The sequence below is a fragment of the Elephas maximus genome, chromosome 11 (assembly GCF_024166365.1).
Source record: "Elephas maximus indicus isolate mEleMax1 chromosome 11, mEleMax1 primary haplotype, whole genome shotgun sequence".
Classification (NCBI taxonomy): Eukaryota; Metazoa; Chordata; class Mammalia; order Proboscidea; family Elephantidae; genus Elephas; species Elephas maximus.
In genome coordinates, this window is record NC_064829.1 from 13,711,339 (window position 1) to 13,728,211 (window position 16,873).

At 40.7% G+C, this 16,873-nt stretch overlaps 2 protein-coding genes across 2 annotated transcripts in view; one reads left to right on the top strand and one right to left on the bottom strand.

Moving 5' to 3' along the window:
* PPP4R1 (protein phosphatase 4 regulatory subunit 1) overlaps positions 1–7,894 on the top strand; it is a 181,257-nt gene extending 173,363 nt beyond the window's left edge. The window contains exon 22 of the transcript XR_007519172.1: positions 7,095–7,894. The gene's annotated coding sequence lies outside the window, so the exon portion shown is untranslated. The remainder of the gene's footprint in view (positions 1–7,094) is intronic.
* The window catches only part of RALBP1 (ralA binding protein 1), a 94,051-nt gene that overhangs the window by 29,429 nt on the left and 47,749 nt on the right, over positions 1–16,873 (bottom strand). The window lies entirely within an intron of this gene.

Here is a 16,873-nt window from a genome sequence, read left to right on the forward strand (position 1 = left end):
ATTTCTTATTTGGGTTATTTGCTTCCTCTCCTCTTTTTCTTTTGTCAGTTTGACCAGCGGTTTATCAATTTTGTTGATTTTTTCAAAAAACCAGCTTTTGGTCTTGTTAATTCTTTGAACTGTTTTTCTGCTTTCTATTTCATTTAGTTCAGCTCTAATTTTTATTATTTGTTTTCTTCTGGTGCCTTTGGGTTTCTTTTGTTGCTCTCTTTCGAGTTGTAGGGATAGTTCTTTGATTTTGGCCCTTTCTTCTTTTTGGATATGTGCATTTATTGATATAAATTGGCCTCTGAGCACCACTTTTGCTGTGTCCCAAAGGCTCTGATAGGAAGTGTTTTCATTTTCAATGGATTTTATGATCTCTTTATTCCATCCTTAATGTCTTCTGTAATCCAGTCTTTTTTGAGCAGGGTATTGTTCAGTTTCCAAGTGTTTGATTTCTTTTCCCTGCTTTTCCTGTTACTGATTTCCACTTTTATGGCCTTATGGTCAGAGAAGATGCTCTGTAATATTTCAATGTTTTTGGATAGGACCTAGTATGTGGTGTATTCTAGAGAATGTTCCATGTGCACTGGAAAAGAAAGTATACCTGGTTGCTGTTGGGTGGAGTGTTCTGTATATGTCTACGAGGTCAAGTTGGTTGACTGTGGCATTTAGATCTTCCATGTCTTTATTGAGCTTCTTTCTGGATGTCCTGTCCTTCACCGAAAGTGGTGTGTTGAAGTCTCCTACTACTATTGTGGAGCTGTCTATCTCATTTTTCAATGCTGACAGAGTTTGTTTTATGTATCTTGCAGCCCTGTCATTGGGTGCATAAATATTTAATGTGGTTATATCTTCTTGGTGTATTGTCCCTTTAATCATTATATACTGTCCTTCCTTATCCTTTCTGATGGATCTCACTTTAAAGTCTATTTTGTCAGAAATCAATATTGCCACTCTTGCTCTGTTCTGATTGTTGTTTGCTTATTTTTTTCCATCCTTTGAGTTTTAGTTTGTTTGTGTCTCTAAGTCCAAGGTGTGTCTCTTGTAGGCAGCATATAGACAGATCTTGTTTTTTAATCCATTCTGCCACTCTCTGTCTCTTTATTGGTGCATTTAGTCCATTTATATTCAGGGTTAATTATGAATAGGTATGAATTTAGTGCTATCATTTTGATGTCTTTTTTTTGTGTGTTCTTTGTTTTTCCCGCTTGATTTTATGTGCTGAGCAGATTTTCTTTATATATTGTCCTTTCCTCGTATTTGTTGTTGTTGATTTTGTTTCTGCTGAGTCTGTATATTTCCCTTGTATTTTAATTTTATGAGTAGAATTGTTTGTCTCCTTTGCGGTTACCTTATTATTTACCCCTATTTCTCTAAATTTAAAACTTTTATTTCTTTGTATTGCTGTATCTTCCTCTCCATATGGAAAGTGTATGATTACATTTTTTAGTCCCTCTTTATTATTTTAATGTTATATTCTTTTATATAATAACATCGCCGTTACCCCATGTTGGGCTTTTTTTTTTTTTTAATCTTGCTTTGTTTCTTTGGATTTCCGTGTCTCGGTTGACTTCTGGTTGCTCTGCCCAGTGTTCTAGTCTTGGGTTTATACCTGATATTATTGATTTTCTAACCAAAGAACTCCCTTTAGTATTTCTTGTAGTTTCGGTTTGGTTTTCACAAATTCCCTCAACTTGTGTTTATCTGGAAATGTCTTAATTTCACCTTCATACTTAAGAGACAGTTTTGATGGATATGTGATTCTTGGCAGGCAATTTTTTTCCTTCAATTTTTCAAATATGTCACCCCATTCCTTTCTTGCCTGCGTGGTTTCTGCCGAGTAATCTGAGCTTATTCTTATTGGCTCTCCGGTGTAGGTGACTTTTCTTTTATCCTTTCCTGCTCTTATAATTCTCTCTTTATCTTTGGTTTTGGCAAGCTGGAGTATAATATGACTTTCTTTTAAGATCTACCTTATGTGGAGTTTGATGAGCATCTTTGATAGATATCTTCTCATCTTTTACAATATCAGGACAGTTTTCTGCCAACAAATCTTCAACAATTTTCTCTGTATTTTCTGTTATCCCTCCCTGTTCTGGTACTGCAATTGCTTGTAGTTTATTTCTCTTGTTAGAGTCCCACATGATTCTTAAGGTTTTTTCATTTTGAAAAATCTTTTTATCTGATTTTTCTTCAAATATATTAGTGCCAAGTGATTTATCTTTGAGTTCAGAAATTCTAGCTTCTACTTGCTCAATTCTGCTCCTCTGACTTTCTATTCACTTGTCTAATTCTGTAATTTTATTGTTAATCTTCTGAATTTCTGATTGCTGTGTGTCTATGGATTTTTCCAGCTTATTAAACTTTTCATTATGTTCCTGAATAATCTTTCTGATTTCTTCAGTTGCTTTATCTGTGTGTTCCCTGGCTTGTGCTGCATATTGCCTCATTTTCTTCCTGATGTCTTGAAGGGTTCTGTGTATTAAACTTTTGTATTCTGACTCTGGTAATTCCAGGAATGCACTTTCATCTAGAAGATCTCTGCATTCTTCGTTTTGAGAGCCTGTTGAGGTGATCATGGTCTGTTTCTTTGTGTGACTTGATACTGACTGTTGTCTCCGAGCCATCTGTAAGTTATTGTATCACTTTATATTTGCTTACTGTGTTGTAGATACTTGCTTTCTTTTGTTTTGGTATATCCCTATGGGTTGCTTGAGTGAGCTAGCTTATTTTTCCCTTTGGAGTTCTGGTGTCCTGTCCCCAGCTGGCTAGAGCTGTTATCAGATATATGAGTCTAGGAGTCCATTCAGTTTTCTTGTATGAATTCAGCTCAGGTTTCCAGGTAGCTGATATCTAGTATGTGGTACAGGCTCTGTCCTACAGTCTTAGAGGGGCAGGGGTGATTGGCGTACATACCCGTATCTGATTGCTGCAGGGGGTCACGCTCTGAACAAGGTAGGGGGCTGAGAACCGACCCCCAGGTGTCTCTGAGGAAAACGCGTCTCTGTTGCCTAGAGCATGCTGGTGGGTGGGTTCTGCAGAGGGACCATGGGCACTCAAAGTTTTTGGTTGGAAGGACTGGGAGGTACCAGTTATCTTTGGACCCCTGTCACGGGTGGCTCGGTGACCTGAGTGGAGCTACCAGTCCTTATGTCCCTGTTGTGGGTAGGTGAGGGCCTTGTTTAATAGGCAATGTCAAACGTCAAACACCCACCTCACCACCACACAGCTGAAATGGTTAGAGTTTGCCAACAAGGGCCTACTCTCCCGAAATAGGCCCACACAGGTCCATGCAGAAGGGAAAGGTGCTCGAGGTCCATGGACAGTTTATGCTTGGGCAGCAGCCACTTCTGTCCTGAGCTCCCCAGTTAATGGAGCTAGCAAATTATCTTTTCCCCCCAGTTGCAATTTTTTTCCTTGCCAAAGGCTGGGAGGATGGCTCTTGGTGCTCACCAGGGTCTATCTCAGGCACAGGGATTCAGCTGCTGAAGCCAGCTTCGGGGTGGAGGGTGCAGTAAAATATACACAAGTACTTAACTTTTGCCGAGAGTGCCCTCCTCCTCAGGTTCCGGAGGTGTGAGTGGGCTGTGTGGCTGGCTGCTTCTCCCTAAAGAACTGCGGCCCAACGCTAGTATCAGCCCGCCGCCGCTGCCGCTCCAGGAATGGTGCCTGAGGGCTCCCCGCGATTCAGGGCTGGTAACTCCTCTCCACTTCTTAACAGCCTCTTCCTCCCCCTGCCCCTCAGTTTGTTGTCTAAGCTTGCCTTTGATGCTCAGGGCTCCCAGCTTGTCACAAATATACTCGTTTCACTTGTTTTTTCGGGTCTCTGTTGTAAAGAGGGCTCAATGGAAGCGTCTTTTCCGCCATCTTGGCTCCACCACTCTAGTCTTTCTTTTTCAGTTGGAATTTTGTTCTACATTCTTCTCCAGCTCTGTCTGGGGCCCTCTATTGTGATCCCTGCCAGAGCAGTAAGTGGTGGTAGCCGGGCACTATCTAGTTGTACTGGACTCAGTCTGCTGGAGGCTGTGGCCAACAAATTTTTACTATTTTTCTTTAGGTTGTGATCAATAACTACGGTATGTGAATAATAAATTGCAAAGACTACACATATAACTAGATACAAAGAATTTGGTATCTTAGTAAAAATTTATACTACAGTTAAAACAATATATTTAATGATTCACACAACTAATTATGTTATATGAAATCAGTTATAACTTCATGTGTTATATTTTGTACTGCAGCTATGTTGGAAGAAACAAAGGAACCCTCAACTTGCTTAATCCTACAATATACGCAATGTAGTTTCACTACAATGGACAGTACAAAGGACAAACATAAGCGAATTCAAGATTTGTTTGCATTTTTTTTCTTCTTTTGACTAAGGGTACACAAAGTACTATGTTCAAAAGTTACATGAATTAGTCCTTATTCCCCTTCAATGTCACTATGATATTCACTTAAAAATACTATTGGATCCATTTGTTTCTTTTTACACTAATTTTTTTTTTTTGTACTTTAAGTGAAAGTTTACAAATCAAGTCAGTCTCTCATACAAAAGCTTACATACACCTTGCTATGTACTCCTAGCTGCTCTCCCCCTAAAGAGATAGCACACTCCTCCTCTCCAACCTGTATTCCCCGGGTCCATTTAGCTAGCTTCTGTCCCCCTCTGCCTTCTCATCTCCCCTCCAGACAGGAGTTGCCCAAATAATCTCATGTGTCTACTTGATCCAAGAAGCTCACTCCTCACCAGTATCATTTTCTGTCTTATAGTCTAGTCTAATCCCTATTTAAAGAATTGGCTTCAGAAATGGTTCCAGTCTTGGGTTAACAGAAGGTCCGGGGACCATGACCTGACCTCTGGGGTCCCTCTAGTCTTGGTCAGACCATTAAGTCTGGTGTTTTTACGAGAATTTGAGGTTTGCATCCCACTGTTCTCCTGTTCCATCAGGGATTCTCTGTTGTGTTCCCTGTCAGGGCAGTCATTGGTTGTAGCCAGGCATCATCTAGTTCTTCTGGTCTCAGGCTGATGTAGTCTCTGATTTATGTGGCCCTTTCTGTCTCTTTGGCTCATATTTACCTTGTGTCTTTAGTGTTCTTCATTCTCCTTTGCTACAGGTGAGTTGAGACCAATTGATGCAACTTAGATGGCTGCTTGCTGGTGTTTAAGACCTCAGACACCACTTACCAAAGTGGGATTTTTGTACTAAATTTTAAGATTATTTTGCAGCTTTTTAAGTTTATAAGCCATAAATGACAAGACTGATAAGTGTGACCATAAACAAAGTCAACAAGTAAGCAAATGAAAAAAATATTTGCAAAATATGATAAAGGGCCAATTTCTTTAAAAAGCAGAGTTCTTACAAATCAATGAAAATATAAACAACCCAAAAGAGGACTGCACAAAGCATGAGAACAAGTAATTCAGAGAAAAATAATACACACATAAAAATGTTCAACTTTAATCATAATTTTTAAATGTAAATTCAAACAATAAATTCTATTGTTCCAATATCAGACTGGTAAAGAACAAAAAGGCATAGGATACCCAGGGTTGGTAAAGATGTGAGGAAACAGTGACCCATGTGAGTATTTACTAATGGTACTGAAAAGCAATTTGATAATATTTATCAAATGTTTAAATGTATTCTCTTCTCCCAGAAATTCTTCTTCTAGGAATGTATAATGTACTTTTATAAGAATTCAAAGATGTATGCATGAAAATATTCATTGCAGCATTTTAATCCAAATGGCTACCAAAAGAAGATCAGTTAAGTTGTGGTTCATGCAATTATTTGAAGGCCACACACACACACACACACACACACACACACACACACACACACACACACATTTTCTGAAAGCATATCAGAAACCACTGTTAACTCTTGGAACTGGTAAAGGGAGAGGGAAAGATTATTTTATTTTCCTTTTAATCCCTTCTATATGGTTTGAACTTTGCCATGTCCGTGTATCACTTATGTTACTTTCATCATTAAAAAAAAAAAGGTACTTTTTTGTTTCATAAATATTATGCAGCACTAAAAATTATGTTTTTGACAAATATTGAACAAGGTAGGAGAGGCAATTTTATTCATAGCACAGTATCAATTTTTAAATATATATGCATAAAACTGAGAACTAGAGAATATTAATGATTATCACTGAGTTGAAAGATAAGTGTTCTAAGTCATCTTTTAATTTTTCTGTATTTTATAAACATGCATTTCTACCTAATATGTATGACTGCTTATATAACCAGGAAAAACATTAAAAATAGGGAAAAGTTTCCATTAAAGGGTTCATAAGCAGCATTAAAACTCTTCTGTTTTTCTTGAAGGGCCTTGACTGTTGGCTACCACAAGAAAAATGAATTCTATTTTTCCATTAATTGAAGCTATCCTAAGCTTTGACAATCACAGGGTTCCAGAGCTCAAAGGGAATGGGAGTTCAACTAGCATTAACATTTACAAATTACAGGAGGAAACAGCTCCAAAAACCAAGGAAGTCAAAGTGCAGTTTGTGGGGAAGGAACATACTCTACACTCTGGAAATAAAGCTACTTACAGACATATTATCCAGTTTGACACCCCTGCGTTCTCTGCTTCCATGCCCCTGCCAGACCGTCCTCACTCCCTGGAGCCCAGCCCAGCCCAGCCCACCTCCACTAGCTCATTCACACTCATAGTTCAGCACTGAACCTGCAAGGAATCTTTCTGGGGTGACGGAAATGTTCTAGATTTAGATTGTGGTGATGGCTGCATAACTCTCTAAATCATTCAAATCATTTAATTATACACTTAAAATGGGTGAGTTTTATGGTATGTAAATTATACCTCAATAAAGCCATTAAAAAAAAAAAAAACAAGATCAAGCACCAGCAACGCTTTTTCCAAGGATCCTCTCTCATGACGCATCCCATCCAGTTTAAGTCACAGATAGGCCTTTTGTGTTCCCAGACCCTGCACTTGTGAAACTGTATTTTAATTATCCATGTGCATGTATGCCTGGCCCGATAAAGTGTGGCTCCAGCATTTAACATGGCACATAGTAAGTGGTCAAATGTTTTAATACATTAATCATCATCTTTTTTTTGTTCTCAACAGGAGCCCCTGGGTGATGCAAATGGTCAACACACTCACCTACTAACTGAAACGTTGGATGTTCAAGTCTGCCCAGAGGAACCTCAGAGGAAAGAAAGGCCTGGCAATCTACTTCTGAAAAATCTGCCACTGAAAACCCTATGGAACAGTTCTGCTCTGACACATCTCTGATGGCCAGGAGTCAGAATCCACTGGATGGTAACTGGGTTTTCATGTTTTCAACAAGCACACTGTGCACTGCAGATGAGACAAAGATTAGAGAAAATGACCATGGCTCTTACTCTTATTTTGTAATTAAGGAAACAAAGAAGGGGAATCCAAATTTTATTTGAGTTCCTGCGGCTTCAGGAAGAGGAACGCTGGTAGAGCAGTGGTTAAAACCCTGGACTGCTAACTGAAAGGTCGGCGGTTGGTGCCCATCAATCGCTCCACGGGAGAAAAATGTGGCAATCTGCTTCCATGAAGATTTACAGCCTTGGAAACTCCATGGGGCAGTTCTACTCTGTCCTTAGGGTCGTGATCGACTCCATGGCAGTGGGTTTTGGTGGGTGAGGCTTCAGGAACTTTCACACATATTTTCCAACCTTATTTACTGCACTCTGTAAGAAAAGTGGTATTTTCTTATGTTTACAGACAGGGAAACTAAGGCTCAGAGAGTTAATTAACTTAGCCTAATGACACAGCAAAAAGGAGCCCTGATAGCAATATAGTTAAGCTGCTAACCAAAGGGCTGGTAGCTAGAACCCACCCAGCGGCTCCACAGGAGAAAGACCTGGTGACCTGCTCCTGTAAGGATTACAGCCCAGAAAACCCTATGGGGCGGTTCGACTCTGTCACACGGGGCTGCTGTGTGTCAAAAACCCACTCGACAGCACCCAAAAACAATGACATAGCAGTCAAGAGTCTGGGATCTGTTTGACTGGAAGCACACATTCTTTCCATTAAACCACCCTTTGTGCAGACACACAGCAAAGGGAGTACCTGTGCGCTCCTGGACGCAGCAGAGTGCACGGGGCTTGTGACAGGAATGGCAAGAAGCGGGTCTGATCGCCGCAGCCGTCTGCTAAGGAGTACGGAGAACACCATTAAACAGACCAGGTACGCTAGCCCACTGCACGCCAAGCTGAGGTATGGAGTACGGAGACACCATTAAACAGACCAGGTACGCTAGCCCACTGCACGCCAAGCTGAGGTGTGGAGTACGGAGAACACCATCAAATAGACCAGGTTGCTAGCCCACTGCACGCCAAGCTGAGGTGTGGAGTACGGAGAACACCATCAAACAGACCAGGTACGCTAGCCCACTGCACGCCAAGCTGAGGTGCGGAGTACGGAGAACACCATCAAACAGACCAGGTTGCTAGCCCACTGCACGCCAAGCTGAGGTGTGGAGTACGGAGAACACCATCAAACAGACCATGTTGCTAGCCCACTGCACGCCAAGCTGAGGTGTGGAGTACGGAGAACACCATTAAACAGACCAGGTTGCTAGCCCACTGCACGCCAAGCTGAGGTGTGGAGTACAGAGAACACCATTAAACAGACCAGGTTGCTAGCCCACTGCACGCCAAGCTGAGGTGTGCAGCCCTGAGGGGGAGTCATTACCAAGTCCAAAGCCTGGAAAGTGACAAACGGCTGAGACAGGTAAGGGCAGGAATAAGAAGCTAGAAGCAAAATGCCAGAAGATTCTTACTATTCTCCTTGTATTCCTATGGCAACTTGTAAATTATGCCTGCAGTCACGTGTTCTCCTAGTTCAGGATTACTGTTATTCAGCTTCCACACCAGATTGATAAGGACAAGAAAGTCTACTCATAAACTGCTTACTAGATTACCTTGCAAGCACTACTCTAAAGAAATGTTGATTTGATTCACCTACAGTTGGGAACGGCTGGAAAAAGAAGGCCCAGCTAAGAGCAGAAATCAAGAAGTGAGGGCCTGAGATGGTTTAACTGAAAGGAGAATGGATCTATATTAGGACATGTTCTCACGTCACTAGGGAACTACAGCCAAACCTAAGCTTCGCCGAATAAAATGGCAAAACAAAGGGGCTCCAAGTGGTACATGGCAAATTTAATTGTAAGTACTCAATGGTTAGAAAGCAAAACAAATAGATAACAAAAATTAAAAGTTGCTACTTCTGAGGCAAGAGTGTGAATTTTTTAAAAATTTGGACCAAAAAAAAAAAAAAAACATTCTAAACACTTGTTTTTTCCTAATGCTTACCAAATAAAAACCTGAGAACTATGCTTCTTATCTAATCATATACATATAGCTTTAAAATGCCATGGAGGAAACTCTGCTTCTGGGAGGATGAAGGAGATGTACTTTCCCCTATTCCCAATAAGTATAACTACAAACCTGGACATCTGGAGAAAAGGCAGACCGGTTAGGAACCTCAGGATCTAAGAAACTACACAGTGGTGAGTTCCCCGGGTTTTCTTTTTGCCTCATACAGTCATGTGCTGCATAATATTAGTTTGGCAACACTGGACTGCATATATGTCCGTGGTCCCATGAAGTGATAGCAGAATTCAGAAATCTCGATTGGGGAACAGGACAAAGCAGATGTAACTGGACAAGGCGAACACAACTGCTTCCCGCAAGCAACACATGTATCTCTTGTCTCTTGTATACAAAGCGATTGTGCTGTCAGGTGTGTAATGGTATAACCTACAACACATGTCTTGATAATCATAATAAACACCTATGTTTATGTGTGTACTGTACTGTATTTTTCCTACTTACAAGTAAGTTTACCATTTAACAGTGTATGCTTCGACTTATAGGAAGTAGCGTCCAATCTGTGTATTGTACATCTTGAGTGTTGTTGCGTAATATCTCTGTATAATTTTCTTTTGAAAATATTACCAGAAGTGCGTCATGGCTCCCAAGTGCAGCAAAACCAGTGCTAGTGATAGCAGCAGCGAGAGGGAAAGGAGAAGGATCGATTTGGAAGTGAAACAAAAGGTTATTGTTTAACACGAAGGTGGAAAATCAGTGAATGCTGTTGCTTGCGATTTAGGCATGTTTGCACAGCGTCAAAATCACACAACATCTGATTTCACAGAACGTATCATGGATGTTAAACGATGCATGACTGTATACTGAAGACTTGGAGCTGAAAGCCAGCAACCCAGCTGAGTGTAGGGAAAAAAAAAAGAAGAGCCCCCCAAAAGCCTGCTCTCTCTAGCAAAGAACAGAAAACTTCTACACAACAACTGTCTACTCCAAGCCAAGCACCCCAGAAAAATGTGTAGCCTCACCCCCGTCCACACCAGCAAAGACCAAGTAAAGAACCTAGATAAAGCCCACCCTCATGAGGCTGTAACAAGGTGCCCCAACACCTCCACTGAGGTGGTGTCGGAGAAGGCCAATTAAATAAGTGGGCCTTTCACACCTGCTCAGTGGTGGCCAGCCCTCCCCACAAAGGTGTCCCTGGAGAAGACGTGGGGAACTTGAACTTTCACCTCCAACCCAGGAGAAATGAGACATCCCACCCCTTTCCTGGAGTTGTATTACAGGACACCTAGTGGAGGCAGGGTTTTCAACCACAGTCCAGGTAATGAGGCACCTCCACCGCAGTGTCAGTGGAGACCACATGGGGAACCAGAACTTAGCCCCACACAAATGAAAGGGACCCCACATCCCTTAGGTGTCAGCAGAGGCCTAACGAAGAAACTCGACCTCTAGCCCCACCTGGCATTAACTGAGCAGCACCTCCCCTTCCCCTGCCAGAGCAGTGTCTGAGAAAACCAGCTAAAACACAAGATTTAAGGTCAAAAGTCTCTAAACAAATGGCACCATAGACAGAAGCACTACGCCATCCTGCCACAGCAAAGACCCAAAGAACTAAGTAAAACAGAGACAAACGTCAATCCTGGAATGCAGTGTCAAATGAAGAGATAAAGAACTTAGCCAAGCACAAAATGGAATAAGAAACTGACAGAGAACAGAGAGCGAGGAGATATGTACTGACGTCCTCTATCAGCTAACGCAGCATGGATTTGCCACCTTGGACTCCTGTTGGAGACTGGCAGACAGGGAGCACAGGAAAGCAGCTTCACAGAGTTCAAAGCAGGAGACAGAACACCCAGTAACCACTGACACATGCTTTCCTAACGCCACCCTTTTATACCCACTCCTTGGCCTCCTCTGCTTCACACCAACCACAGTCTCTTGGCTGGGAGGCAACTGCTTCGGCCCCAAGCCACTAGGATTCAAGCCGCCCATGCTGGCTGGCTCCCTGAGTGCCATCTGTCTGTTACTGCTGTTGCTTTTTTCCATTTCTTTTGTTTTTTTCCATGCATCCCACCACCTATCCCACCTTTTTCTCAAACACCTCGTTCCGTGTACCATCTTTGCTTCTTCTTAAAAGGCTGTGTGAACCACTCCCCCAGCCTGGAACACCATGCTGGTGGGATCCCAGGGGCATTTTTCTTAACTTTGTTTTGTTTTGCTTTGTCCTGTTGTGTTTTGTTTGTTTTCTTTTTCTTTTTGAGGCTTGGAAGCCCCTCCCCTAGTCTGCACAGCCCTGTTGGTGGAATCCCTGAGGGCATTTCTTTTTTCTTTCTCTTTTTTCCTTTCTGATTTTCTTCTTTTCTCAGTTCTTGTCTCTTTATACTTACTTTCTTTTCCTGTCTCCTGAACACCTGGTGCCGTGTGACATCTATCTACACCCAGTCTAGCTGTCTACAACAGATACACCGTAGAAACAAAGATGTATATTTATTAAAAATCAAAGGCTGGAAAAAAATACATTAAGCAAATAACTACCAAAAAAAAAAGCAGAAGTGGCAATACTAATTTCAGATAACATAGACTTTAAAACAAAATCCACCATAAAACACAAAGAAAGGCATTATGTAATGATTAAAGGCACGATCCATTCATGAAGGCTTAACCATAGTAAACATCTATGCATCCAATGACAGGGCTCCAAAATACATAAAACAAACTCTAACAGCACTGAAAAGAGAAACTGACAGTTCCACAATAATAGTAGGAGGCTTCAACACACCATTCTTGGTAAATGACAAAACATCTAGAGAAAAACTCAACAAAGATACACAAGACCTAAAGGGCACTATCAGCCAACTTGACTTCATAGACATATATAGAACACTCCACACAACACCTGCAAAGTACATATTCTTTTCCAACGCACACGGAACATTCTCCAGAATAGACCACATCTTAGGCCACAAAGCAACCCTCAACAAAATCCAAAACACTGAAATAATACCAAATATCTTCTCTGACCACAATGCCATCAAAGTGGAAATTAACAACAGGAAGAACAAGGGAAATAAATCAATTAGGTGGAAACTGAATAACACCATGCTTTAAAACCACTGAGTAATAGAAGAAGTCAGAGATGGAATAAAAAAAATTCCGAGAATCAAACAAATATGAAAACACATCATACCAAAACCTTTCGGACACAGCAAAGGCAGTTCTCAGAGATAATTTATAGCAATAGATGCTATAAAGACAATGCAAACAACCCAAACAAGAAATGAAATGGGGATATTACAACAGACCCAACTGAAATGAAATAGGATCATAACAGAGTATTATGAAAAACTACACTCCAACAAATTTGAAAACCTGGAAGAAGTGAAAAATTTCTAGAAACACACTACCTACCCAAACTAACACAAAATGATGTTGAAAATGTGAACAGACCCATACCAAAAGAAGAGATTGAAAGGTAATAAAAAAAACTCCCAACAAAAAAAAGCCATGGCTCAGATGGCTTCACTGGAGAATTCTACCACTCAGAGAAGAGCTTATGCCATTACTACTCAAACTATTTCATAACATAGCAAAGGAAGCAATACTGCCAAATTCATTCTATGAAGCCACCATAACCCTGATACCAAAACCAGGCAAAGACACCACACGAAAAAATTACAGGCCAATATCTCTCATGAATATAGATGCAAAAATTCTCAACAAAATTCTAGCCAATAGAATTCAGCATCATATCTGAAAAATAATACACCATGACCAAGTAGGATTTGTACCAGGTATGCAAGGATGATTCAACATTAGAAAATCAATCAACGTAATCCATCACATAAATAAAAGGAAAGAATCACATAATCATCTCAATCGACACAGAAAAGGCATTTGACAAAGTCCAACACCCATCCCTGATTAAAAACTCTCAATAAAAAAGGTATAGAGGGGAAATTTGTCAACATAATAAAGGGCATCTATCGAATCGACAGCACTGGGTTACTGGGTATGCAAAACCAATGCCCAACATCATTCTAAATGGAAAAAGGCTGAAAACATTCCCCTTGAGAACAGGAACAAGACAAGGATGCCCTTTATCACCACTCCTATTTAACACTGCTCTGGAAGTCCTACCTAGAAGAATAAGGCAAGCAAAATAAATAAAGGGCATCCATATTGGTAATGAAGGAGTTAAACTCTCCCTACTTGCGGATGATATGACACTATATACAGAAAACCCAAAAGACTCCACGAGAAAACTACTGGAACTAACAGCTTCAGCAGAGCAGCAGGATACAAGATAAACATACAAAAATCAGTTAGATTCCTATACACGAATAAAGAGAACGATGAAAAGGAAATCAGGAAAACAATACCATTTATAATAGCCCCTAAAAAAAAAAAAAAAAAAAAAACTTAGGAATAAATCTAACCAGGGATGTAAAGGACCTATGCAAAGAAAAGTACAAAACACTACCGCAAGAAAACAAAAGAGATCTACATAAATGGAAAAACATACCATGCTCATGGATAGGTAGACTCAACATTATGAAAATGACAATTTTACCCAAAGCAATTTACAAATACAATGCAATCTCGATCCAAATACCAACAACATTCTATAAAGACATTGAAAGGGAGAAAGCCCCGGATAAGTAAAGCACTACTGAAGAAGAACAAAGTAGGAAGACTCACACTACCTGACCTGAGAACCTACCAAACAGCTACGGTAGTCAAAACAGCCTGGTACTGGCACAAGGACAGATACACTAACCAGTGGAACAGAATTGAGAACCCATATGTAAATCCATCCACCTACAGTCACCTGATCTTCGACAAGGGCCCAAAGTCCATCAAATGGGGAAAAGACGGTCTTTTTAACAAATGGTGCTGGCAAAACTGGATGTCCATCTGCATGAAAGCGAAACACGGCCCACAAAAAACCATATAAAAAACGAATTCAAAATGGATCAATGCCCTAAATGTAAAGCCAAAAACTATGAAGTTCATAGAAGTTCATCTCATTTTTTCTTCTATGAACTTCATAGTTTTTGGCTTTATATTTAGGGCATTGATCCATTTTGAATTCATTTTTTATATGGTTTTTTGTGGGCCGTGTTTCGCTTTCATGCAGATGGACATCCAGTTTTGCCAGCACCATTTGTTAAAAAGACCGTTTTTTCCCCATAGAAGAAAAAATGAGATGAACACTGGAGGCCCTAATACACAGATACAAACCACAACCAACAACGCACAAACTCCAGAAGATAAGCTAGATAACTGGGGTCTTCTAAAAATTAAACACCTATGCTCATCAAAAGACTTCACCAAAAGAGTAAAAACAGAACCTACAGACTGGGAAAAAAATTTTGGCTATTACAAATCAGACGAATGTCTAATCTCTAAAGTCTACAAGAAAATCCAACACCTCTACAACAAAAACGCAAATAATCCGATTAAAAAATGGGCAAAGGAAATGAACAGACACCTCACCAAAGAAGACATTCAAGCGGCCAACAGACACCTGAGGAAATGCTTGCAAATGCAAATCAAAACCACACTGAGATACCACCTCCCTCCCCACTCCCCCCCCCCCCGCCGCATTACTGGCAGGAATCAAAAAAAAAACCAGGAAATAAATATTGGAGAGGCTGTGGGGAGACTGGAACTCTTATGCACTGCTGGTGGGAATGCAAAATGATACGACTAATTTGGACAACGATATGGCGCTTCCTTAGAAAGCTAGAAATAGAAATATCATATGATCCAGCAATCCCACTCATAGGAATGTATCTTAGAGAAATAAGAGTCATCACACAAATAGACATATGCATGTCCCTGTTCATTGCAACACTGCTCACAACAGCAAAAAGATGGAAACAACCTAGATGCCCAGGAACAGATGACTGGATAAACTGTGGTACATACACACAAGGAAGTATTACGCAACAATAAAGAACAAGGATGAATCTGTGACGCATGTGGTAACATGGATGAATCTGGTGGGCATCATGTTGAGTGAAATAAGTCAATCATAAAAGGACAAATATTGTATGAGATCACTACTACAAAAACTCATGAAAAGGTTTACACACAAAAAGAAACAATCTTTGATGGTTACAAGGGAGGGGAGGAGTGGGAATGGAAAAACACTAAATAGACAGTAGATAAGCGGTAACTTCAGTGAAGGGTAAAACAGTACGCAATACTGGGGAAGCCAGCACAACTTGTACAAGGCAAGGTCATGGAAGCAGCATAAATACATCCAGACTCCCTGAGGGACCAAATTGCTAGGTCAAGGGCTATGGGGACCATGGTCTCAGGGAACATCTAGCTTAACTGGTGTAACATAGTTTATAAAGAAAGTGTTCTACATTCTACTTTGGTGAGAAGCATCTGGGGTCTTAAAAGGCTGTGAGTGGTCATCTAGGCTACTCCACTGGTCTCATCCCTTTAGGAGCTGGAAAGAATGAAGAAAACGAAAGATACAAGGGAAAGATTAGTCCAAAGGACTAACGGACCACATCTACCACTGCCTCCACCAGACTGAATCCAGTACAACTAAATGGTGCCCAGCTACCACCACTGACTGCTCTGACAGGGATCACAATACGGGGCTCCAGGTAGAGCTGGAGAAAAATGTGGTACAAAATTCTAACTCAAAAAGAAAGACCAGACTTGCTGGCCTGACAGAGACTGGAGAAACCCTGAGAGTACAGCCCCTGGACACCCTTTCAGCTCAGTATCTTTTCACTGAACACACCCCTACCATGTGACCACTCCTGAATATGTAGCCAAGAGAAATGTTAACACGGGTTCACAAAAGAGACTTGATTAGAGTAGCTTTATTCATAACAGCTAAAAACTGGGAACACTCACATTTCCATCAACAGGAGATTGGATAAACTGCAATATATAGCCATACAATGGAATATTACTCAACATTTTTTTAAAAAACTACTCATATGTTATGGATTCAACTGTGTCCCCCAAAAATATGTGTTGTAAATCCTAATCTCTATGCCTGTGGCTATAATCCCATTTGGGAATGGGTTGTCTTTGTTATGCTAATGAGACAGGATTAGTATAGGGTGTGTCTTGCATCAATCTCTTACAAAATATAAAAGGAGCAGATGAAGGAAGCAGAGTTGGGAGAAGATGTATGCCAAGCCACAAGGAGATCTCCAAGGAACTTGTAAACAGAAGCTGAAGACAAAAGGACTTTCCCAGAGCCCACAGAGAAAGCCTTCTCCTAGATTCAGTGCCCTGAATTCAGACTTCTAGCCTTTTAAACTGTGAGAAAATAAACTTCCGTTTGTTAAAGCCACGCACCTGTGGTATTCCTATTACAACAACACTAGATAACTAAGACATCATTTAAAAAAAAAAAACCTGTTGCTGTCAAGTGGATTCTGACTCATAGCGACCCTATAGGACAGAGTAGAACTATCCCTTAGGGTTTCCAAGGAGTAGCTGGTGGATTCAAACTGCAGACCTTTTGGTTAGCAGCTGTAGGTCTTAACCACTGCGCCACCAGGG